At 38.2% G+C, this 27,337-nt stretch overlaps 1 protein-coding gene and 1 long non-coding RNA gene across 7 annotated transcripts in view; one reads left to right on the top strand and one right to left on the bottom strand.

Annotated features, from left to right (window-relative positions):
• Positions 1-27,337, bottom strand: part of LOC105193213 (latrophilin Cirl) — an 803,058-nt gene that overhangs the window by 498,131 nt on the left and 277,590 nt on the right. The gene's annotated exons all lie outside the window — the stretch shown is intronic.
• On the top strand, positions 19,320-21,341 carry LOC120358831. The gene is made up of 2 exons (XR_005575708.1): positions 19,320-19,508; positions 19,813-21,341. It is a non-coding gene; the product is annotated as an uncharacterized LOC120358831 (long non-coding RNA).

Here is a 27,337-nt window from a genome sequence, read left to right as displayed (position 1 = left end):
TTATTTCTTCCTTTTTTTCAAACGTTTAAATTTTGAATTGTTCGTTTGAGTTTATCTTTAAGACTGCGAGCACTTTAATACGAGATTGTATAATTTAGTACCGAGCATCAACCGCGATATGGATGTATCATTTACTGCGATAAATTATCATTGATTCATGCAAGGATTAAAGTCGTGCGTGTTGAGTATTAATAGCGTCGTCGTAAGATTATTTATGTAAGATCAGTACATGAAGGTAATATTATAATTAGTATAAATACAAATTATTACATTAGACTCAATCCTAATTTTTATCATATTATGATTATACAATTAAATATCAATTATGTAACTATTGTTAGAAGACATTGCTTATCCTCGACGTTATTCTAAAAAAAAGCTGAATTCGTCCTTTACCCAAATCCGTCAGAATCATCGTCTCTCAATAGCGCAACATAAATCGAACGGTTTTATCGCACGTCGGGAATTATCGTCCTCTCCTACAGCGGCAGCTTCGTACGAAGCAGAAGATCACGTCGAAGATTCTCGCGTGAGAAACGCAAACTGCAATTACGGCAGGGCGTGTGCGCACGACATTTTGCATCCTCGGTCTTTCTCTGCTTCGCGTACCTTTCGTTCTGCCTTTTTCGCTTTCTCTCTTTTACTCTCGCATTCTCTTTCTTTCGCTGACCGCATCCAGCACGAGAAAGTTACGGCGGTACGTATAAACGCGTATTTATAACGTACGTTTATATACCCTGCTTTGCCGCGCGCATACATGTCGCTTGGTCATGTCCCTAATGGCAGAAGGACGAAGATGTGGCACTGAAATTGATTGTATGAATCTTGTAAAATTATTTCATTGTTGCTCACGTGAAAATTTGGCAAAGTTCCGACTGATTTCGGATAAATAGTTATTGCGACGATTACGAAGCGTGTATTCGAGAATATAACGTCGTAAAAATTCGGACTAAAGTTTTAAAAACTCTTCAAAATTCCAAGATTTTAAGTGTCTGCGTTAATAAAAGAGATAGATCTGAGAAAATGCTCTCAAGGATGTTAAAATCGATTTTAGAGTCTGAAAAAGTGACAAGCTGAGAAACCTGCGATAGTAAGACCTCAAGATCTAAAGATAAAGAATAGAATAGAAGATTTACACGTCTTATCTTCGAAAAGTCCAAATCCAGAAACTTCGGAATAACATCACTAATTCAGAACATTTTAAAGTCCGTAAATTTCAATTTAAAAATTCAGTAATGCTATTTGCCTTCATATCTTATTGTTAATGACGATTCCAACATATTTTCTATTAGCTGAGCAATTAATAAATCTTAAATTCGAGCAAATATGCCAAATACCGATGCGAAACCAAGCAAAACTTGGAAGATTTATTCAGCGGCGCGACCCAACCGGCACACATATTCTCGTACGCACACACGCGAATCATGTATCGCTTCGCGGGCGGCTGGTCGCAGACATGGGCGCTACAAATGGGCGGGCCAATCCATGGTGCCCTCGGGTCACAAGGAGGAAACGCACAGCCCTGCCAGGGCCCTCCGGGTGCGAGAAGGACACGAGAGGAAGAGCTGGAGAATGAGAGACAGGGGGAGAAAGAAGGTGATGGCCGAAGGTTGGGGGAAGAGGACCCGATGGAAGAAGGTAGCAATGGTGGGATCTCAGAGGGGCTGGGGGAAGAGAAGGTGGAGGGCCTCGAGGTAGAGGAGGCCCTATCAAGGTGAACCACTTACACTTTACCGACTGGATTACACTAAGCGATCGAACCCGGGGCCTGGCGTAGGGTCCCGGTTGCGTGCAATCGCCGGCGCTGGGAAACCGACCGAGAGCCGGGCCTGAGCGGGCACGAGCGGGGCCCGAGCGGCGGGCCCTACGATGAGCGCGTCACGGTCCCGGCGAACCCGTCCGCCACGGACCATCGTCCGCCAAGGTGGACCATCGTCCGTCAGCTGATGCCGGCGGACTGTTTGTGCGGAATCCTTATCCGGCGTTGCGCAGATCGAAGATAAAATAGTTTATTGCTTAATCGTCTGGGCCCGCCGCGCCGGTTCACGCAATACCCGACACGGGGTTACGTCCAGCGACAATAATATAAAAGCCGTGCTGTCGACTCTCGTCCTGAATGACTGTGCGCTTTACGTTGAGAATCGAACGTCCTGAAAGATCTTGCAAGATCGGAATAAAGGCCTCGACGTTACGTGACCGTATTGTAATTCTGAATTACTATCTGGTATATATGTGACGCGTGTATTCGACAATAATGTTACTTTTATTCTAAATTTTAATCGAGGGACTGTTTAACGAATTAAGATATTCCATTCGTTACGCGTATGACAAATTAAGTAATTTTTTTTTAAAGATAAAAGGATTGAACTCTTGCAAAAATTTTTGATCTAAGACCGATAAATAAAATTATTTGTTTGCCGATTTCATCATTTCAAAGCTTTGAGTCTTTGGATGATGAAAATTGATGTGGGAGGGGAAGCTCAAGGTAGCTCAAGGTAACGGTAGGCTTTTACCTACGCCGTGTCTCTCCCGTTAGTTGTTATACGGTGGCAGGAACGGATCACAGGAAATCTCGTGGTGTTTTACGAGCGGACAGTAATCCCATACACACAATCTCACATACGCGAAGCCAGGAAATTAGACGTCGCCGACTGTCGCATTATTTCGGGATTCGCCACGTACAGAATAAACAGAAATTAACTTGTATTTGTTCTACTTATATTATTCAATAATACTTTATTAATGCTGACGCAAATTGTCTTTATGTGCAATTATGTGACTACGTTCTTATTTTACGACTACTATAATTATATGCTTCTTTAATTATGCAAATTATAAATTTCAAGATTTGATTTTAATAAAAGTTAATTTTCTGATCATATCTTAACAAGATAAACAACGGAAGGGTTATAAGATTTTGTGCAGTGAGTCATACCTGTTTTTTTTTACCACTTTTCATGTGTATCTTTATTCTTTCTTATTCTATTTTATTTATCAATGAAATCGACGAATGTTTTTTTTCAGTTATCACTTCCCGATAGCTCAATAAGATCATTTGAGAGCGAGTTAAAACGCGAGAGATCCTGTTTGCGTTGCAGTTTAGAACAAGATTCGCGCCTGAATCGATTCGCATCCAGACCGTCGGCGATTCGCTATAAATTCCACAAACGATCAGACCGAGGTAGTTTAAGAAACGGATAAACAGATGCATTCGTTTTGTCGAAAGAGTTTTCTCTCTCCCTCTCTTTCTAATCTGGATCAAGACGAAAATATTTCAATGCGGTTTTACTTACCGCATTTACGTTAAAATGTTATTTTTATCAATAATCTCATAGACAATAATCTCATTAAATTAGCAAATTTTTGAGATTAAAATAATTTGTGTGCAGATAATAGATTTATGTGAAACAACACGTACATATATACGTATAACAGCCTCTTATAATTATAATTATTAACGTTGTTTTCAAATAAAATATATATTTTAGTTTTAGAGAAAGAGAGAAAAAGAGAGAACTATGTCGCATAAAACGTGTATGTTATAAATAGATAGATACTAATAAATAAAAATATATTATTTTAAAGGAATAAAATTTGAAATTAATATTTAATCTTAATATGACAAACGTAATTGCGTTAAAAGCGCATAAAGGATTCATCCAACCTGTTCACACTGTGGTACATTTTTTGTTAAGGTGGAAATTAATCAAACACGTGTCAATTAACATGATACAACTGATTTATGCAACCGACGCGATTTTGTTCGCGCATCGGAAGCAAGGTTCGACGTTGCGAATACATGCAGGCAGACCGCGAAATCTTGTAACGAGGCGGCACCGCAAGTAGAAATCCACAGAGCGTATGCAGACGTAATTTATCTTCCAGAAATTGCCGTCGCAACATTCCGCGTGATAAATCCGCAAGTCGCTTTACGCGTAAAGACTTGTCTACAATAAATGCGAATTGCAGGACACAAGTCCTGCAGAGTAGTACCTAATTCATACAGCAGATAGAAATGGTAAAAATTCTTCAGCTAAAATTTTTAGCAATTAAAACGATCGAACGCTATTAATGTTACGAGTATTATGAGAGTTAATCGAGCAAGTTATTGAACATAGTCAGACGCGACAGCAACAGTAGCGGGGATTACAGAGGTAGTCGCTCTTCTTGCAGCCGCTCGTTTCTCACGTTATATGTCGGCATGCTCTTCCAACTACCATCAAAGATATCATGTCTTTAGATCGGTTTGACCGCTCGACGCGCAGACAGAGAACGAGTTTTATCCTCGACGCTCAGAAAGAAACACCTTGAATCAATGCGGAACCACCGCTCGGGATACTTATTTATAGTCCACCGGTTAATTTTTTATTTATAGCATGCTTCTCATTTTTTAATAAAGGCTGATACCTCGCTTAATGATACATTATGATAAATTTAGAGGCTATTTTTCCGTCGAGAAAGTTCAAGTTTTTTAAGATTGATATTAATATTAGATATTTTAAAAAGGTCACGTTTAGAAATAAATTTAAGAAGAATGAAAATTGGGTTTTAAATATGTAAATAATGAATAGACAAAGAATACATATTTACTGTATGTAACAATACTTTTCAAGAAAACTCGGCAATGCATGTGAAATCTGCAAGTGAGTGTATATTTTATATACATAATTCAGACTATAGAAAACTTCCGTAAATTAAAGTATCTTTATATTTATACTTTTTTACTGCAATTTATTGCACTTCATATATAACATACATAAGCAATCCATTTCGTAAACATCACGATTTATGTTCGTACAAACTTTACGTACCACGTAAAGTCTGCGTAGTTGGTCATAAATTCTGAAAATCAACGTATTTCGGAGACAATCAAATATAACAGTTAAAAATTTTTCATTTTTTTGGAATAATATATTTTTTAGAACTTTAATGTAAACTAGTCAGTGTAGTAAAAGCGCTGTGTAAATTTTGCAAATACAAATTTGACTGTCGATTCGATGATCTGTATTTCATATTTCATTATTATTGCATTTGATTATGAAGTTATCCTGTTTATTCGGAGTTTGGGTATCGAAAACATCAATTTACAAAATTACAGAAGCGTATGTAGATTTTGCCTCAAATGCATGGCGCAGCTGAGAACTATAGAGTAGCTCACGGCAAAGCATTCGGAGCAAATTTCAAGAAACAACTTGGTTGTAGTGAAAATGAAACAACTTAAATGAAGTCAAAAGTTCGCGTGCGGGAAGAAGGTTTACTCGCAAATTGAACTTTAAGATACTTAGGCAGCACTTGCGCAGCACGACCGATGGCAGCATTGCGAGCAATGATTTATGTAAGTCAACAATTTAAAGGCGCTATGGATTTTCCAGGAATCCCTAAAGAGTTTCTTTCAATCTTTAATAGTAACTTTATAAGAACTCTCTTCATAACTGATTTAAAATTACAGTAAAAAGTATTTTGTATTTGTGTTAAAATCGGTCTTGGTAAAAATTTTTGTGTTAATTTTTTCACATATTCAAATGTTAAATTAACATGATGTGATTATTTAATAATAAATTGATATCGAATATTTCTTCGTGTTAAAATGATACAATTAATAGGTACATGAACATAAAAATAATGTAGTTTTGAAGCATAAATCTTTTTTTTTAATATAAATGAATAAAATGTATGTGACACACAATATATGAGAAATGTGTTAATTTAAAAAAGAAATATGTTTTCACAATTTGGAAACAAAATTGTGTAATCTTTTGTGTCATATCTTTTATGTTAATCTGTTATATAATTTTTTAATATATTCTTCATCTTGTGTTGAATGTAATAAAAAATTTTTCACTGTGTACATCATTTCTTATTTAACTTATTATTGCTTATTTTTTTGAATAACTATTAGATAATATCACAATGCAGATTTGTTATAATTAATTAATGGCTATCTAATATTGTGAAAAGGAAAATTAAAAAAAATTCAAATTTAAATATAAGTGTATAAGTATTTGCGACGATTACTGAATATGATTGCAAGAATACACTGTAATTTTAATCTATTATGAATTGTATTCAGTGAGGTGACACAACTCATTTAATCAATTCACATAAAAAATTACATGTACTAAAGATAAAGTGCGCTAGGTTCTATATAAAAAAAAAGATATAAGATGATTTATATATTTATTTTTATATAGCATTTTTTATATAGCAATAATTAGTATGCGACGGTATCTACCGTCCTTAAAATTAATTGAGTATTCAGAGTGATATTTTAAGCAATTTAAATGCCACAGTTATATAATGCATAAGAATATGAAGCTATCTGCAGCAATTATTTCTTGGCAGTTTGCATGCCTCGAGATTATTCATGCGTTTAAGCAGATGTAACTAATTAGATGAAAATGATAGCGCTAGCCAAGTACGCGAGACGAAATAAAACACTCTTCCGTAACGATAACTTCGGTCCGTTCTGAGATCGGATTGTATGCGGACGCGCGGAAACGGTGATAGCGTGCGTTGCGCGTGTTACGCTACACGCACGTCACTTCGGATTGCATCAAAGAGCGTATAATCGTCATCGTCATTAGGATGCATCTGACAGTTATATCTCTTGTCTCGCGTGCACTTTATACACGCGGACGCGAACTACAGTTGGCCCGGCTCAAAATCTCATGTAATTTTTTCAAAAAAATACGTCGGCCGACCGACAGAATATTACGCAAAAATCGCCAGTATGTTAGCGTAATTACGCGGCGCTTAAGTTATTTAATCGTCTGTAATAATAATAAAAACTCGCTCTTTATAGCGGTTGTACGAATGCCCGGCCCCTTCAGCGCCCTAAAATATCGCGCGCTACGTATCGTTCTTTCAATGTGATGAAGCTCAAGACGAAGCAAGATGTTTCCGGCTAACTTTGCTTCTTAAGCTTACATTAAAAACCGGCTATTAAAAGTCGATGATTCTTGAATGAAAAACAATTAAAATTCACTGTATAATGTAAGAAGCTTATTGCTCATCATTTAATATTATTTTTTTTTGTACGGATGTTTATTTGATTAGTAAATGTATTGTACAAATTAGGTTTCAGTCTCACGTTTTGCTCGCTTCTGACAAATTGACATGGTAGCATAATTTCAAAATGAGAGGAATGAAAAGTGTCACGGGGCGCAATCAAAGCGCATATTATTATATTTAGATTGCTTGATTCTTGTCCAGCATTCCCTCTCTTTTCTATACATGAGAGTATTCGTTCCTCTATTTTATTTTTAATTTACTGGATGTGCCTTAATAATACTTGAGAAAAAGATTATCGCTTGAAATTGTATATCGTGATATTATACAAGGTTTGAAATAATTTCTGTTGGCATTCAGCATTATCACGCGAGCGCGCCGTAATTAAACAATGCATGATGCCGCGCGGGTCGTTTTCTTGGGCCGAGGTTAATGGAATTAAATTCCATCATCGCATGAGATCACTTTCCTTGCCCGGAAATCGTTTCTCAGAGCAAGATTCTCTGGCAGGCATCGCGTAACATCTGCGATTCCCACGTTGGAACATTCCACAGCAAAATGATAGCCTTTGTTTTACGCAGAAACCTCTATATTTAACCATATATTTAGTGGCCTTCATCACTTTTATTTATTGCAGTATTATTTCATTAATCCTTTTCAATTAGTATTACATATGTTAATTGGCAATAGAGGCGTATTAATATATTGCGGGAGTCGTGTTAGAAAGCATACTTTTATATTTCTAAATATTATAATTTTACTAACACGCGATTGATTAATTAATTAGTTTTAATAGTACTCTGTACAAATATATATATTAAAGAAGCGGCATAATGTTATCAATAGTTAAGCTAAAATAATAAATTTAGCAGAAGTTGCAATGTTTAATCGGTTAACTGAAACTCGATAAAATTAACGTCCTAATAAAGAAAAGGAAATTAACATCAAAAATATTATCAATCATCTAGTGTACATAATTTGATTTAAAATAATTTATTACATCCCTGTTGTGTCCGTTGTTTTAGCATTTCAATAAGATAGACTTATTTTCAATTTATTTATTATTCGAATTTGTCTAAAGATTTGATTCTATTATTCCCGGATGATCGAGGAGGATGAATCACGCTTGCCGTTGATCCTACCGTGTGAAGGGAGCGTAACGTCCACGTGGATGATACAAATATTGGGACCGTGTACACTCAATGTGTCGCGCAACACACGAGCGTGGATCAATACGTTAGTATGCGTCCGTTGCACGCCTGTAGCCGCTACGCCGACTATGGATGTTGCACGCACGTGCGGCGTACGCGTGCACGGATACAAAGCTCAGTGCAGAAGCACGCCAAACATTTCTATTCATCCCTATCCAGTTGAGGGTCGAGACCCTGACTGACGTCGCTTTCTGCCGTTTCTAAATTGTTCCGCCGTTGTGCTTCGCGATTGAACAAAGCATTTGTCGGATCTTCGACAAAAGCCGCGAAAGCTTTGAGAAATTACGTAGCATCAATTAACTCATTAAGTCTCAAGACGTTTATATGTGTTTTTCTCTTTTAAATCCTCGTAACTCCTAACTAAAAATTTTTAGATCGCAATCGGCATTTAGAAATCGAAAGAATCGCTCTTTCCAAAAATCTAGTCAGCAACGGGATATTTGAAAAAAAAAAAGATATAAAAGTTGAAAGTAGAAGTAAAAAAAGGGAAGAGACTCTTGCCTTTTTGACTGACAAATATTCAACAAGTGAATAATTTCGCCTATCCGTATGAGTGTTTTAAATGGAGAGAAACAGATCGAATGTTTCGTCAGGATTCAACAATTTTTCTACGTTTTATAATGTAAAAGTTGTCAATATCTTCTAGTGACATCTAATAAAGACTAATGCGTTGTGCGATAATTGATATTTTAAAATATATCTAATTCTTATACATATAAAACACGATGTTTATTTTTGTAGATTCGCTTTTAGCATATTTCGATTTTTTTTTTTTATTATATTTTCGATGCACAACGCGATAGTGTATTACACATCACCATTCCAGTTACTGCTTTTACGACCCTCCGCGATTTTTTCTATTTCCGCGCCACTCGTCTCGTCTCTCCTCGCCTCTTACCCCGTTGTATTTCAAGTGCTCGTAATTTACGATAACATTCGCATTGTTTCGCGAATACAATCGCGGCTCGTGTTCCGTGAAATGGGATCTGGCTTCCTCTCTTTCTCTCCGTCTCTCCTCGTTGCGCTCTCATGTCGTACATCAAAATAATAGCGTGCGATTAGACCGGAAGACATTATACCGGACAAAGTAGCGAGCGATGCGTTCGACCGGGCTCGACGAATTATGCGATTATTTATGACAGAGGTGAACCGCGTACTGAGAAACGGCACCGATGGAGAGACCGGACAGATTTTCGTAATGCAGATCGTCTTCCTGCCACGTGGCGCAAAGAGACGTATTTATAAATTGCTTCCGATGCAAACTGACAAGAAAGTCGCGTGGCCTGCTTTGAATTTACGACAGTTCGCTCGTAGCTCTGCCTTTTTCGCCGAGCGACGCTTCGAAAATTTTAACGTTGCGTGAACTTTTTGAAAAAATGTCCTAAATGTTCTCGCACGATGCGCGAGTTAGCGCGGCGATTATAGGCGCGGAGGTTAACAACGCTCTCTGCGTATTTTCTCGTGTCATCATAAATTATTTCATACATTTTTGGATTGAAATAAACAAATGATCATGATGGCTCGAGATGGAAGATGATAATGCCATATTTAATCGCTTTAATTGCGGCGCGCAGGCAATGGTGATGTCACGATTTTACTACGATATTCGCTTTGTATATATGTAGCTCCGTTTATGATAATTTGTTTCTACAGTTGATACATAAGCTAATGTATTAATTCCAACAATCAACACAAATTTTCTTTTCATTTCCACGAATTTCACTAACAATTTCTAACAAGAAACGAAGCGCAACGTGATAAATTATCACCCAGTGTGGTCCAAAAAAAAGTGCGGTATCTTCATAGTCGTGGTGGGTGTCCTGCTTCCGTCGCACGTCTCATAGGACCGTATGTTGAATTGCTTCCGATTGCCAAACAGAGAAAGAGAAAAACAGAGAGAGAGAGAGAGAGAGAGAGAGAGAGCGGCACGCGTGCTCACGGGCTGCTTGAAATTTACGACGATTTTTTCGGTCGTCGTCGAGCTTCTGGCCTCATCTCCTCCACTTGTCTCGTAAAACGCGAACCGTTAAACCGTGGCTTTCTCCCTCCGCGGAGTTCGCCACTTTAGCGTCTCGACGCCTCTCGACGCCACGCGGCTCTGGATAGTCTCTCTCGGCTGGTTCTTTTTGCTTTTTCACGTGTCGCCGGCTTGTTTTGTCTCTCGAGGAGAGGCGCACCGATTTATGAGAACGACCCTCGAAATTCTCGTAAATTTCGAAAAGCACCCGATATTTGTCTCTCCGCCGCGTGGAACTAGACAGCTGGAATTTCCTTGTGGTTAAGTACCCGAGAGAAAGCATCCTATCTGAGTGGATTAATAGTTGACACGGCAATGTCATTTCGAATATCGAACTACCGAGACAAAGTGGAGACTAAAGGAATGTTAAATTACGTTGAATGCAGTAAAACTATTTCTCCCTATTGCTTGTAATCTTAGTCTCGGAATTTGTATTTGTTTCCATAACCGTACATTATATGTTAACAACTATTAGACTTGTCATACAAATGTTTTATATAAATAATCGTTGTATTGATTTGTTCTATTGAATTGATAGTTTGTAAAATTTTGATTATTTTTCAGAATTTATTTTTTGTGCTTATATAAATTCACAGTGCCTGTAAATGTCTTTTTTCATAATTTAATTAAACTAGTTTAACTCTACCTAATTAAACAAGTTTATAGTTTTTTCACATTAAGCAGCTAATTAATTGTTGTTTTAACAAATATTCTCAACTTTAAGAGATGCGTTAAGAAACACATTTTCAAACGCATCGGAGAAGACACCGTTGAGGGTCAAGCTCCGTAGGCGGCCCAGAATAATTTCTATTTGGATCATTAGAAGACAAACCGTGTCCACGTATGTTCGGCGATGCTATCTCAACAACAAGATCGGTAAGGGACTGCAACGGTGTGTTGCTCTTGTAAACGGTAGACGAGCAGAGAGAGAGAGAGAGAGAGAGAGAGAGAGAGAGAGAGAGAGAGAGAGTTCACCACATCGGCGGACTGACCAACGGGGCAGGTTCTCTCGGACCTCCAAAGAGAACGAGAGCGAGAAGAGGCAGGAAGCGAGAAAGAAAGAGAAGGAAAAAGAAAGGATTAAAAAGGAGGGATCGAAAGAGTTATTACGAACAGAGGTTACGTGCTGCGGAATATCGACTGTGTGTCGGGATCGGCGGTGTGTGTTTCGCCAAACTGAAATGAACCGCCGTGTATTACAAAGTCGCTTTGTGATGTTTTTTGCTGCGATTTTCTGCTGGGTTTAGAGAGAACGCGCGGTTCGGCGCGGCTGGACGTGGATTCGCGCGAATGTGGGAACCCGGCCTCCGTGGTTTTGCAAGATTTGAAACAGTCATTACGCGGTTGATTCCGTATTGTTTTAATCAAAGTCGAATGCTTTGTAACGAAAGGTACATTTACGAATTTATTAAGCCAAGTGTGTGTATTGAGTTACGTGAAAGAGAGTATAATTTTAGACTCTCTCTCTCTCTCTCTCTGTCTTTCTCTGTGTGTGTTTCATATTGTAAAAAATAAAATAATATTCAGTGTAAAAAGTTATATTTTAGTTTACACTGCGTTAGCAAATGCAAAAACGGAAATGGTAAAAATGTTGTTCCGCATTTTAGAGAAGTTAGTTACAGTAGTAAATGTTCGTCATATTCCCGAAGAGCTTGATGTATACATAAGTAATTACAAAGTTAATAATAGCTTTAATCACATCCTTGACGACTAGATAATAACGTCAGTTTCTGTACTTTCTATTCATTCAGAATGGCAACAACTTGTCGTACATGAGACATTTTACCCGTCATTGTGCATTTCGAGAATGCATCTCCTTGCACGTACTTGAACGTATAATCTTTGAAAATTACGCATAATTATCTTATGTTTCATTAGCACTGGCACATTGCGTTACAAATGGCATTGTATTCATTCAAAGCAAAATCTAAAGTTGAGATCAATGTTCTAGCGACTAAAGTTTTGTTTTCAGAAACGATTTTTATTAATAATCTTCAAATTAATATAATCAAAATAAAAAATACAATCTATTCCAAAAGAATTGAATGTTATATTTTGCTAACGAAAGTCAAATTATGTGCAGAGGGATAGATTCAATTGTCCAAGTTTTCTCAATTATATACAAAATATACTTTATGTATTTATGGTATTTAAGAAAATATCTAGCAATCATTTTTATTTTAATTTCCTGCGTATATGCCAACATAGAATGTTGAGACGTATAATATATGAAGGAGATTACAGTATAATTATAATTATAAAAAACACGTGACATCAGCATCGCCTTGCGTAGCACCTGACATCATCGAAGAACGATTCCAATTATGCATGTCAGAGGTAGCCACAGGGTCTGATCGCGCGTTCGAGAGAGGCGTTTCTTGTCACTAACGTTAGATTCCAACAGACTGAGCGTTCGTACATATATTATGATTGCCACGTCGATACGTTGAATTCGCTCGACTCGATCGTGAATTCGATGCATTCTGACAGGTATGCCGGCGATTTTGCGTAAGTACGGTAGTTCTGGAGAACGTATCTCTTTTGTAACATATACAGGTTGTCAAGAGTGCAGTAAGCACTATGATATATTATACCATGTTCGAAATGAATTTGGAAAAATTAAATTGAACAGTCTAATAGAATTAGACTGTTCGTTCATCATCGATAAATATTCTAACTTATTCTTCAGCTGCATTTTGAAAGGGTGAAGAATCGCAGCGAGAAAAGATGAAAGATCAAAGAAAAGAGGGAGGATAGAAGATGAGGTAGGAATATACAAATATGGGTCATAACTTGGAGTCAGTCGAGTTTGTCTTTTGTCTCTCGCAGCCTCCAAGACTTTCATCTTCCTCTTTTCACTCTCTCTCTCTCTCTCCTTCTTTTTCTGTCTCCCGCCTTTCCCTCCACGATTCCCTCCGCTGCCTCAATCGGGAATCCGCCTGTTTCTTATTATTCTCCCGTCGTGCGCCATTGTGCACACCGGACAAAGCATCATGGAGACAGCCCTGCTGCTTTATCCGCCCAAGATATTTGGCAATATCCGAATGAACGATCAACCGGGGAAACAACCTGGGAAGGGACGCAATGAAGGAAGGTAGGGAGAATTAAAAAGGAACGCGCGGAAGAGATTGCGTCCGCGCCGAAACATGTAACGCCAGCTTCTCGTTCGAATTTTGCTGAAGCGCGAAAAGCATCCTTGTTTGCTCCCGTCGACTCCCTTTGGAACCCCGTGTAGCGAATCTCCAAAATTAGTTACCGTGTCACATGGCGATTGAGCGAAAACTAGAGATGATGTATCCAAATCTTTAAATCCTTCAGATGCCAAGATGTACCCGTTATACTGCAAACGAATTCCCCCCACGATCTTTTCGAATAACACAAATTTTCTAAGCCTTGTTCCAATGGATATCACGATTGGGACATTTGTTTTTCTCTGTGTAGTAAGATTCAAGATTCGAGATATAGGCGTTCGTATATTGCAGCATACGAGCTTATGCATACGTGCAGGATATTCAAGCTATGATTATAGATAATGATTCTCGCAGGATATAATCGTCGAACGAGACGGACGAGGGGGCGAAAAGGACAGATTTTGGCCCGGCCATCGGGTCCCACCGGGGGCGTGCGCCGGGCTCCGGGACCGGGGCTCGCGCAGCACGAAAGGCGAAAAGTCATTCGAGGGAATGACGGAGATCTCGAAGGATGATTGCACGCTGAGGGACGCGTGTACGTGTCTGTGCGCGAGCGAGTGGTGTCTAATGAGGGCAGACCGCCCTGCAGGCGAAATGTAAGCGGACCCGAACTTCGCGAGACCTCCTCCGACAGGCCCGGGCCAGGTATAACCAGATAGAAGCCGACGCGCGCGCACTCTCGAATGCAAGAATGCCTTGGCTTCTCTACCAAGCTGTAAATAGTTATTTGGAATGACAGTTGAATTTCGTCCGACCAGTAAATTCGTCGCGGGAGAGCGAGGACCGCGCAGCAGTTCTCCGTTTCACCTCGCGAGGACCGCTGTCCTCCGTGTCGACGGCTCGCGAAATGCGCGGGGACGGGGCCCGACACGGCCTCACGATCCGACGAGTTCATGTTGACACTGCGAGAAATGCATCAAATCATAGGTTTAATTGAATCTATATAAATTGTATTTTTTAAATATTTTGTAACTATCTTATTTATAACTTTTATTTAATTTTCAGCAACTATGCTGGTTTTAAATATATTTTGTTTTTTTTTCGTATTATATTCGGTATTATTATCTATATAATAAAACCAAATCAATTAAAATCATGATTAAAACTGTTCAATATATAAATTCTGTTCATACTGCGAAATCTAATAATACAGTCTCAAGAATATTATAATTAGAATATGCTATTTGTGTTAACTTTAAACAATTTATAAATGTGCATAATAAATATAATCTTATTTAAGTATTAATCAAATAAGTAGGACATATATTTTTACTTTATACTTATTAATCATTAAGTAATTTATATTAAACGAAACTTCTTATAAATGCATATGCTAACCAGTTAAATTAAAAGCGAACGTGAACAAATAATCATTGCATTTGTTTATTGGCGCATTACGATGACTAAGTACCATTTAAAGCTCGTTATAAAAAAGAGGAGAGTGGTTCGTCGCGAAATTAACTGATTATTTTGTCGTAATAAAACGTGCCACAGCGCGGAGAATGACTTTGCATTCGTCGTTTTCATCGTTGCAATTATTATGGTGGAGGCTAAACGAGAGAAAGAAAGAGAGAGGGAGAGAAAGAGAGAGAGAGAGAGCCAGAGAAAAAGAAACGGAATATATGTGTGTTCAAAAAGGAAAACGATGCCTTAAATATCTTCACCAGCAATTATATTCTACGGGAATGTCGAGGATATTATCCAACTGATGGATGCATGTAAGAGTGATACCAGACCTCACCACAACCGGATACTCGACAAACAAATCGATAAATCAAGAGCAAATGTTTAAAGAATTGCTACAAGAATTGTGTTCACATCTTATTTCACATACACACGCGCACACACACACACACACACACACACACACACACACACACACACACACACACACACATATATATATATACACATATACATATATATGTTAAACAATTCTTATATTCACGTAAGAAATTAGTTAAGTGGTCAGTATGTGTTATATTTAATTCGTACGTTTACATTTTTAAAATAAGAAAACGCAAAAGGCTGAAACAAAATATTTCTTAATATTTTTTAATTTAATTATTGAAATTTATCTCGCATATATACATATTGTATAGAATAAATTACTAAATTATATTTTTAAATTAAATTTATGTAAATTGTATTTTTAATATTTTGTATTTTTTAAATTTTGTATTATATTTAAAAATAATTTTTATTGTTTGATAAATTAATTCAACTTATACGTTAATAATGCGAGATGGTGATTAAAACTTATAAGCCATCGACAGCAGTGGCAACACCAATAATTTTAAGAGATTAATCCTACAATATTTTCGTTACTACTACGGTTACAAATGTGCATATTTCCGCTGTGAGCACAGCTGCAACAGTAAGCACGGCGCAGTTAATTCCATGCTCATTTGCGAAGAGAAAGAGTTCGAATTCGAACGCGGCTAATTCGCGACATTTGCGATTAATCGTCGACCAGCTACGTACTCGTAAACTGGATACCTAACATAGGCGAACAATTCTCCCTCTCGGAGATTATGCCGAGGTAGCTTATGCCGCGCGAGGAAGCGCGTAAAATGTAACGGGGTTGAAAGGAGCATAAGGGGCGGGGTACATATGCCCTCTGTAAAATTCAGAACGCGGAAACACGGTCTCTCCCTATAAAATTGTAAAATAATACCTGGCGCGTAAAACCCCCAATGGCGTCGCTCTAAATCCACGGCGCTCGCTTCTCCCTCCCCCCCTCTTCCCTTTCTCGAAATCTACCCCTCTTCTCCAAAGCGCCTCGTCGAAATAATTGAGGCCCATGTACCCCGCCCACGCGGCACAATCTCGTTATGATTTTATTACGGCTTACGAGCCGATTTTATCTCATTCGATGGACGATTATGTATCGGAGGATACATTTTAATGGCGCATACATTCCCGTCAGACCCAATAAATGTTGTTACATCCCGGCGAGATCCGGTGGACGCAAAACGCATGAATGAGCTGTAAGAATTAAATGTCCTGCAGCAAATCTGGTCAAATGATAATCAATTTTTCGAAAGTTAAATTTTAGTATTTTAATTACTATCCATGTGTGTTTTAATTAATTTAGTGTTTTAACACAAAATACTTTTTACTTCTATTCTCTCTATTAAATTGTGATACACTGTAGGAGGCAGAAAATACGAAATTTCTTTTTAAATATTTTTCTTTTAGATGTGATTGCATAAAAAATACAATTGACTTTTTTCTCGTGCGATCTTCCATATATAACTTTCAGAACGGCGTGGTCCGAATTTACGTCCTCTTTCCACCGAACCGCCCAACTGCAGTAAAATGGCAAAGATAAAAAAAAAGGGATATAGGAAAATGGTGCGCGACGGTGTGTCCGTCGATAAGAACAAACGCTTCAAATGCGCCGGCCGTTAATTAAAAAGTAATAAGCTCGGCCCGCGGGCTTATCGATGGTGCGTTTAAACTACGGTCGACGTTGTTTTCCTTTAATTTCACCCAGTTTCGGACTGAAGCGTAATAATAATGTCTCGCAGAACTCACCCGCTAGATAACGAGCGTGGGGATTTACGATCACGTCGGTTATTCGCGCTAGAAGCTGCAGAATAAAAGCGTTAGCTTCTTGAGCTTGACTCAGGTAATGAACGACTCCCCTTTTCATGAAAGTGATTTTAACACGTTGAAGAACGATTGCGAGAATTAAGCTGAAAAGTGCTAAAAGTTATTTTATTTCTCGATCTCGGAATGCATGAAAGTGACATCGATTAAAAAATATAGATGTCTTCTGATCTAATGATGCGAGTTATTTCCAGAGATCAATAAAATTGTGCCACTTAATTAATTTAGTATATCCAGTGAACGCTAATAATGGCAAAGGAATTTAATTTTTTTATATATTCGTGTTTGATTTATATTACAGTAATACGATTGTCCACATTATTTTATTAGAATGTAGATAAAACTTAAAATGTGTTTCAGTTAGAAAGATAAAATGTTTCTCACATTAAGAGCGAAAAACATGGCGTAGCAGCCAATCTAAAGGTGGATGTAGCTATTATTTAAAAGTAAATGTGACTGTGGGTATATACGGGTATAGCCGTCATTTCGCAAAGTTAACTTTAACGTGGCATATCGGCCACTATGTTCGACGCATTAGCTTTTCTCTATGACTTGTTGAATTACCGTGGATTTATTCCGTTCGAATTTTGTGACATTTAACTTAATTGAAACCGTGCAGTTCGCAACTAGAGATTCGGCTGATATTACATAAAATATTAAATAATTTTGATGAATGAAATTCTAGATTGCTGAACATAAGCACGTAAAGTGTCAATTTTCAATTATCCATGAACAGATTAATAAAGACATGATACACTTGCATTCGAGTCTTTTAGCATATCTATTTACAGTTTAAACTCTGTCTCTCTCTTTTTCTTTATTTCTTCTCTCAAAAATAAATGTCCTTAAAAATATTAATATTGAAAAAAAAATTTACTAAATACTCGAAACATTTTGTACTACGGAAATTGCGCGTGGTTTGAAAAGAAGAAAATCAATTCACAAGTTCCGCGAATATTCTCCGTGAGGTCCCTAAAACCGACAAAGAAGAAGGGTTGACCGAGGGCGGGGAAGGAGGACGAAGTCGCCCGGTATGCAGTCTCGTCCGTCGTTCGTCGTTCGTTAGAGGTGACATGGTGGCTTCCTCCGTGAATCCTGCAGGCAGCACGGGGGAGAACTGAAGTCTCGGTTTGATGAAATGGTAGCCGAGTAATTGAAATCTTGTGTTCCTTACCGAGTCGATACGACATTCGTGGGGCTTTATTCCTACCGTCTCTTTCTTTCTCTCTCCCTTCTCGAGTTCTCTTCCTTCTTTGTCTCTCTCCTCCCGCCTCCTTCTCTTTCCCTTTCGCTCCCGTTATCTTCTCCTCCGAATCCTCCTGTTACTCATTCTCCCGAAAAGATATCCGGACCTGTTCACGTGTCACGTCCGTGGAACGCGAACGCGAGCAGGTAGGGCCCGATCCTAAGTTACCGGCTCGAGACTATAAGCCGATTATATCTTCCCAAATATTGAGACGTGCCTCCTGTGGACCAAAACCAGCTTGACTCCGGGAATCTCAGCAACTCCGCGATCACTGAAACTGGGGGAGACCTTAGGAAACTGAAGCCAGTAGACTAGCGAATAATTATTAGAGGATAAGGCACGTTCGTGGAATGAAAATTAGAAGAGGCACATTAGAAAACAGATCTCTGTTAAATTTTAAGCGCGAATAATTAGGTGTATAATTTTATTATCAATTTCTCTCTAGATGTATGTATTTCCTACGTTCACAGACTTTTTCAAAATTATTTAAGTTTACTGTGACTTGGGAAAAGTTATTTGTCTTTCTTAATCATTTGACTTGTTGGCATAATCTTTTAAGTTAGTTTACATTACGCAATATATGTATTTTTTTTAATTATATAAGTTACTGTAAAAAAGAATTATTCTTGAATATTCCGGAAATAGAGAACTGATTCGGATGTACATTGTTTTAACCTCTTGCAAACCGGTACAGCTAGATTCCAACGAACCGGATTCGCGAAAAAGACATGGCCTCGCTTTTCCCAGATTTTTCTTGATCGATGCCGCTCGGTAATTAAGGACGATCTCGATTGTCTTATCTAACACAAAGATAACGCCGCGTACATATTCACCTCGCTTCTTCGCGGAGGGAGCCGCGGCTGCATCTGCGACCGCAAATTTCACCGGAAGCGCGTAAGCGATGACACAATGCCCGCGCGTCTCGTTAATTAGTATCGCGAGACATTAACGAGTTCCAGGAAATCGATAAGGGCCGTTGCCTCTGGTGCCCCTTTCTAGTAGTTCGCTAAGGAAAGATAAGAGCGGTGGAGACCTTTCGCGCAGCGTATGTAAACCGTAATCGTATCTATTCTTTTTACAGGTAGTCGCGAGATACCATAGCTCCCATGCGAAGGACCGGTCTTACGAAGCAGGCAGAAACATCCCGATCAGCGCCGGAAGCGGAATAACAGCTTGCGCGCGCGCACAGTAGAGAGATACTGCGAGACAATAAATAAAAGGTACACATCTGGGAAGATTTATCTTTCCACGAAGTATTACTTTGATGAATGCTCGACCGAAATTATATATACCTCGGCACGTATCTCGCGTTACAGTTATGAAACGGTTTTGTTACGATGACATAATGACGCATGAGATTGTCGCATAATAATCACGTATGAATATCTAGTATAATATTCATATAATATGACTGCGGGAATTGCGTTGCACCTAGATGATAATCCAGATATAGCTGTAGACACGAATGTATCTAGCTGCTTAACTTTAATAAAAATTTTCTTTTTTCTTCTTTCTATCCTTTAGCGTGATTCCCATCGACCAAATTCCACGCGGAGAAAGTTTCTAAGAAATCAGACGACCACTCAAGACTGATCCCACAACGCGCGCGCCTTTATCGCGCTGAGATTTTTCAAGCTGGCACGACGACATACAACTACCAGCAGCGCGGTGCAGCGCTGACGCATTTCATTAAACGGGCATTGATTCCCTTATCTATCAAAATGACGAAGAAAATAATCAAGAGTCCATTAACTACAGGACTATTCTCGATAATGAGGTAGCAGTAATTAATCGCAGAGAATTCTTAAAATATTTGCTTAATATATTCCATGCAAAAAAAAAACACTGTAAAAACCATGTTGGCATCTTTTTGTTCTCGAACAGCGAGTTTCACGTATCAGAATTTATTAAGGATGCTGTATGCATTTAACTAAAACTGTATCTAGGGTATGCATACGACAGTACAATAACATGTTGACAAAAATACGTGTACAAAAAGATCGCAAGACACTTTCCACGCGTAAATTTTAGATGTCAACTAATCGTTATGACGTTAAGTATTAACATGCGCTATAAATTCAGCGAGCGCAGAAAGGCGCCGATGGGCTACAACGTGCTCGCAGATCGAATGGATAAAAATCTCTGCCGGGAAAACCACGGGGTATTTACTAAATCTAGGCGAACGTACAGGAGTTTCAACGAGCCCGGCGCTTAAACACTGCGGCGTTACATAATCCTGCGGGATTAACCGTGCTCCCGCGGGATTAACTCTCGGAGACGGATTGACGGTGCTCGAGTGACTCGCTCTTCGAGTTCGTTTGACTGGCCGAAAATATTAAATTATAATAATCGATATCGTGCGCGGCGCTACTCCCGCCTTCGCTCTCGTCATATTCCTGTCAGCCAGTTATCTCTTGCCATTTTGACATGAAAACTTGAAACATCGCTTCCCGTTCTGGAGGAGCTCCTCGTATTACGTATATGCGGCACAAAGACCGTTTCGTTTTCCCTTGAGGAAAAATCGCGGTTTTCATATTTTCATTGCTGGAAGAGCGTTGATTAACTTAAGTCGCAGTCGCGATTGGGACCCGCCAGGAAAATTATCCGAGATAGCGATCGTTAATTAAGGTTTATTAGCAGGGGTGAGCGTGGAAAGCGAGCTGCCCAACGAGCAATCTCGCGTCCTGTCAATCCATTTTAATTAATTTACATGTACACAATATTGGAGTAAATTCCTGACGTAATAACTTGGCCGGTGCTGTATTGATACGACATTAAGATAATTTACGTAATTTATCTCTGTACATTGCAACATAACTCTGCAATTTAGTATTTGTAATTGATTATAGGCTCATTACAATTATTATTGTTTTATTTTATTATTTTGTTTCGTTGATCATTACTGTGTGCAATATATCACCTGTATTAATAATTCCCTGCCTTCATAATAGAGATTGAAATAATCACACCGTCAAATTAGGGTTAGGGTGTAAAAGAGAAAAAAAATCTATTGTTAAAATGGTAAAATAAAAATTCTATTCTTTTATGAAGAATTTTTATTTCTTATTTTTATTTTTGAAATTCTTTCCTGTATTCTTCCCTCCTTTACTTTAAGAGAAATCTTTATCTTATAATTAAGATTAGTTCAACTAACTGTTGAACTAAGAAGTGATATTAAAAGTTTTCTTATTTATCCTACAACTAGTAAAAAAATCGAGCGCGTGATGCTGCATCTTCACAAGGGCCCTCTTTCAAACTGAAATGACAATTCCCGCAAGGGGGACCATTGGGCTTCAGTTCCCCAGACATCTTCCATCGAGAACTTTACCGTTTCTTCTCTCGCAACGTTCATTCGCGAACGTAACGACGTTAGTTCAGGGCATAGCCGATGTCCCTTATCGGGACCGCGTCCGCTCTCTCTCCTCGTAAGGACGACGATCACGCACGCATAAAATAAATGGCTCGTAATGGAATTTCGATCCGGCGAAAAAAAAAAGAAAAATAAGAAACAGAAAAACGGGGGCCGTTCGCTCTCGTACGATAGCGGTTAATTATATCGACGGCGGAGAAAGACAGAAGTGGGGGAATATGTTACGAGTGTATTTTATCTGCGCGGGTGAGAGCGGGTCCGGTAAAAGCCCGAGTGAGCCTTGGCCAGATAAGCGGCTGAAAGCTTGCCCCATTAAAGGTATCTAGATATCCCGAGCATTCTTCTCGAGGATATCCGAATAATTATCCGACGTGTCGCCGAGATTACGATTTTGTCGCTCCTACGTTCCTCGCGCAAGCGAGCGATGTCCGCGTGACTTTATGATCCTTTCGTTTGTGCGTCCATAAAGCGAATGCGCTATTCAAGCATGCGGGAATAAGACGAAGATAGTGAAGTAAAAATATGTGATGATGCATCTACGCGCCCGCCGTGTGAAATTTTTATGATCCTCGCGTTAAAGTTGCTCTTTCGATTGTCTCTAACATCCATCTAATTTTTCATCTTAATATTCTATAATTCATTAAATTAAAAAAGAATATTATTATAATGGCAGAAAGAGAAAGAGAGAAAGAAGAAATAGGGAATAGCTTTCCTCCATTTAATAATTTGTCGCGTATATGTGAAACGTGAAACATGTAATATGTCGACGATATATTTTTTAAAGATACACGATTTCATTGGATGAATTATGTTTTCGTTTTGACGGCCGTCCTTCCTCTTTAATCTTTAAAATTACGAGCATTTCCACTTAAACTGACCTGACGTATTTCGATCCGGTGAACGGCGAACGGCGATCGGAATTTTACGATATCGTTCGTTAAGTATTAACCGTCGGGACTTAACGCGTGCGTGTGGTGACCATAAGAGAGAGTGTGGGTAAGAGCTACATACGCGACGTGACTTGAGTGGAGATGCAAATTTTCAGAGAGAGAGAGAGAGAGAGAGAGAGAGAGAGAGAGAGAGAGAGACGCCTTTTATATATCGTCCTCGAGTCGCGCCGGAGCGTCGTTAATTAAATATCGGACCTGAGTGGCGCGCACGTAAAAGTGGAAACGCGATGATGGAATCCCAGTGTATGGCGACGATATCGTGGACTAAGTCGATAGGGCCAAAGAGCGAAGGGCCATGAAGTGGATATCCATCGATGTACGTCGAAGTATATGAAGGATACATTCCCTTGGGATTCGAATATCTCGCTTGTCAATTGTAAATCACACGCGATACGTCTTCAAAAATATGGTAGAAGTTTTTCGTGTATTTTCAAAAAATATACTTGATTCATCGCTATATTTTTATAGTTTTATTATAAATTATAAGTAGTTTTTAAGAAATTATTTAAAATGCATATACTAATATGCTTGATAATAAAATTCTGAAAAAAATAAAGAAAGGATTTATTTATTCACTTTAACGCAAATTTTGAAATTTTAGCTGCGACTGAAATCTAGAAATTAAATAGACTTACTTGGACATAAAAAATTCCTTTGTTTATAACAAAAAGAGCACTTTTATGTACGTACATACAGCAGCTGGTATTATATATAAATTGGCTAAAATTATTTATAGCGATAAAACAAAACGGTGATAGAGAGTCAATCAAGAAATCTCATTCAAGTGCGTAAACAGTTAATAAATAAATCTGCCTCTTTCGCAATTATGTGCGCTTCTCTTTTGCGCGTTAATCAACGGAAGCCAATTAAAACGCTGGCGCAAACAGACTTGCATATTTGTAAATAAAATCAAAGTATCGCCAGCAAAAACGGCTGTGCGTCGTTAAAATTACGTTGTCGCGTAAAGACAGAAAGCGCTACTTGAAAAAGTTTCACCGATGTCACTACATCTTCTGAACAGCTGTCGTAATTTCTTTTTAACGTTACATGTCCATTTGTTTCTGCAATGCAAATTCGTGGATCGTTTCTTTCTCTCATCGGTCTTCGTAATATGTAAATAGATTTACACGAATATTAACACTTAATGCTCATTTTCGTTTTCTGATCTCTTATGACATACTATGCTTCATTCGCGGCCATCCTTAATTTTCATTACTTTATAATAAAAACATTATTGAAAAACATTATTGAACTCTTATATACACACAAAAAATTAATTCTTAATTCACATATATTTTTATTTTTGAATGCTATTTGTTTTCATTTAAGTATGAAATGCTCTCTTCAATTACAACTGTTCACTTGCGTCAATAACAAATATATCTGTGTGAAGTATATTTTATTCTCAAGATCGTATTCTTGTTTCTAATATCATATTGTTCTCACAAAAAGCTCAATCACATTATTTGAAAGCTATTTATTCTTGGATTAAGAATTACATATTTGAAAATGCACTTGACTTTTACTCGAAGTTCATTTATTTTACGTTCATGGGCAACAGTGTGCATGAAAACCCAGTATTAAGCAAAATAACTTATCCTCTGTTCAAAAATAAGTTTGGTTATTACTAGTAAAAATAATGCAGTTGGCAAAAGTGAAAATTACTGGCGTTGCGCTTCGTGTCTTCCACCAGTGAAACCAGTAGACGATCCCAAATAGTCCGAAACTGCTTCTTTTCTTTGTTTTTCTTTTTTTTTAATTTTGTCTTTTATAACCTTTGTTTATACAAATAAATTTTTAACTTTAGTAAAAAGTTAATAAATTAAAATTCATGTGTTTCAAAAATAACTATTAAAGTAAAAAATTCAATCATTTAAAATTAACTAAGTTACAAGTTATTAACTTTATTATTTAACTTTTAATTTTTTAATTATCTAACCCTGCAAATAAGTTACGAGAATTTGTAACGCGGTACGATGCAAGATCTTCCTAAAAGACGTTGCATTATAGTCTCGCGCAGCGAGAGAGACTCCGCTTAGCCAAGGTGCGCGCGCACGCCGTTCTGTTAAAGCCCCACTCGAGTCGTTGACCGTAGACGGTCCCGGCAGACAGGCGCACGTGCTTGCCGTCTGGGCCGCCTCCCCACTCTCTTCAATCGGCGGAGAGTGGGGAGGCGGCCCAGACGGCAAGCACGTGCGCCTGTCTGCCGGGGCCGCGTGCGGTCAACGACCCGAGTGGGGAGGCATTGATCGGCGTGCACGCGCGCTTTCATTGAGTAGAGTCTTTCTCGCTGCGCGAGACTAACGCAATGTCTTTTAGAAAGATCTTGCATCGTACCGCGTTACAAATTCTCGTAACTTATTTGCAGAGTTGGGTAATTAAAAAATTAAAAGTTAAATCATGAACAATTTCAAATAAGAAGGCCTATTCGGTCATAGCTAGATCTTAGTGCTTTATATATACGTGTGATTTTATATACTTTCTCAGACTTAACCAAACTACGCGCCGTTACTTTCGGTCATATAACACAGTTATGATCGAATAAGAGTTAGTAATATCACTTTTATTAAATTAATATTAATTTAATAATACTTGATGCTTACTAGCATCTATATTAACCCTTCCCCCCCCCCCTGAAAAAACTAAAGAATTTATTGCGAAAAATATCACCTTAGCCAGGATTCAAACCTGGGACCTCCCGAATCTCCGGTACGGGTATTGCTATTTTTCGCAATAAATTCTTTATAGTTTTTTCAGGGGGGGGGGAAGGGTTAATATAGATGCTAGTAAGCATCAAGTATTATTAAATTAATATTAATTTAATAAAAGTGATATTACTAACTCTTATTCGATCATAACTGTGTTATATGACCGAAAGTAACGGCGCGCAGTTTGGGTAAACGGTTAAAAAAATCTATATTTTAATAATATTAATCATTAATGTGACATTTGTTATAAAAAGTGAAGGTTAGAATCATAATCCAGCATTGAAAGATTAAAGAAACATTGCATAAACCTTACATTGAAGCATTGTAATATTGTATGGAAGTTACAAAAGATTTCTGCAATGTTACTACAAGCTTGCGATAACGTTGAAATGTCCGTGATTTTAAACCTGAAAATCCTTATGACGTTTCGGACTATTTGGGATTATCTACTGGTTTTACTGGTGAAAGAAACGAAACGCAACGCCAATAATTTTCACTTCTGTCAACTGCATTATTTTTACTAATAATAACTAAACCCATTTTCAAACAGACCATCAATGACTATGAAATAAATGAAAATAGTTTCGTAAGTGAAATATTATATTCAGAGAGCATGCCTCCAAAATGTGATTCAAATTTTCAAAGATAAATAAAATATTTAGCTCGTCCTACCTAACCTACGTCCATAACTAACAAACGACTTTGTCATAACGAGAAACGTCGGTTGCCTATACACGCAGGCGGATCTGCCGCAGCTGATCTGCTACCCATAAACAACATGAGTGAAATGTGCAATAAATCCGCCGCAGCAAACTCGCCCGCATTGAAGAAAAAAATAATTCCAATACAAGCATATTTAATGTTAAACGGGCACAATTCTATTCTTTAAATAAAGTAAAATTTGTTTTCAATTAAAAATATCTTTTTGCTTTATTTTAAGAATAATTTATTTTTAATTAAAGATGATTTATTCTTGGCGCTATTTCAAGCATAAAATATTCTTAGATTAAAGCATTTATACATTTCTTTAAGAATTTATTTCTTGTGTGTACAATACTTTAATACCTCTAAAAAGTGTTTGTAAAATTGTTAATTGAAAAAAATTGCATATGAATGTCATGATTAATTATAGTCGACAAAATGGAAGAAATTGTACGTCATATAAAAATTCCTAATTTTGAAACAAAAGTGAGAGAACTTATTAGTCGTTTAAAAAGTTAAATTATTTTTTTTTCAGTAACCTAAAAATATTTTTTAATGCGTAATTGTAAATGGGTACAAATAGAAGATATATTGTACTTATATTTTAAACAATGCCTTTTATGATAAAACCTTGAAAGATCGACCAAATCGTATTTTTGGAACCTATAATTATGTCGGTGGAAAGAAGGGTCTGAAATTTTATAGCGCTTAGAGGTTCCTAGCGATCTAAACTCGCCACTGTGTGCACGTAATGCGTCTTGCCGTTCCGCTTCGCTCGGCCGTGCAAGGCCGTGCCAAAAGCGGTTTATCGAAGAATCGTCGCGCGACGAAATCTCGAGGCGACACTGGAATAGCCGGGTGTATCCGCGGACGTCCTCGGGCCGGTTATCGAGAGCGCATCGTGACAGTCCATAATTTCCCGAGGATCGGCGCTCTCGGCGATCGGCGCGTGATAACCGCGTAGGAAGAGCGGCGGCCATTGTGTTATCGCTCGTGGTAACGACGCGTCTTGGCAGCGGTCGCAGCAGCTGTCGTTCGCCATAGAAGGAGGAAAGGAAGAAAGAGAGAGAGAGAGAGAGAGAGAGAGAGAGAAAAGGCTAAAGAAGTGAGAGAAACAGAGAGAAGGAAAGAGCGAGAGAGAAACACGCGCCAAAGTCTTCCGCGATTTTTTCGAGAGATCGCAGTCGGTCGGCCCACGAAAGGAATATCAATTTTGAATCCGATCAGTGGATACGCCTGGCCGTTCCATCTCTTCCGACCGGTCCCAAACTGGTTCCTCTCGAGCGCTCCTCTTCTCTCTCCGACGATACCTCGCGGCG

This window comes from Solenopsis invicta, chromosome 10, assembly GCF_016802725.1.
Source record: "Solenopsis invicta isolate M01_SB chromosome 10, UNIL_Sinv_3.0, whole genome shotgun sequence".
NCBI lineage: Eukaryota > Metazoa > Arthropoda > Insecta > Hymenoptera > Formicidae > Solenopsis > Solenopsis invicta.
This window is presented reverse-complemented; position numbering and strand designations above follow the sequence as displayed.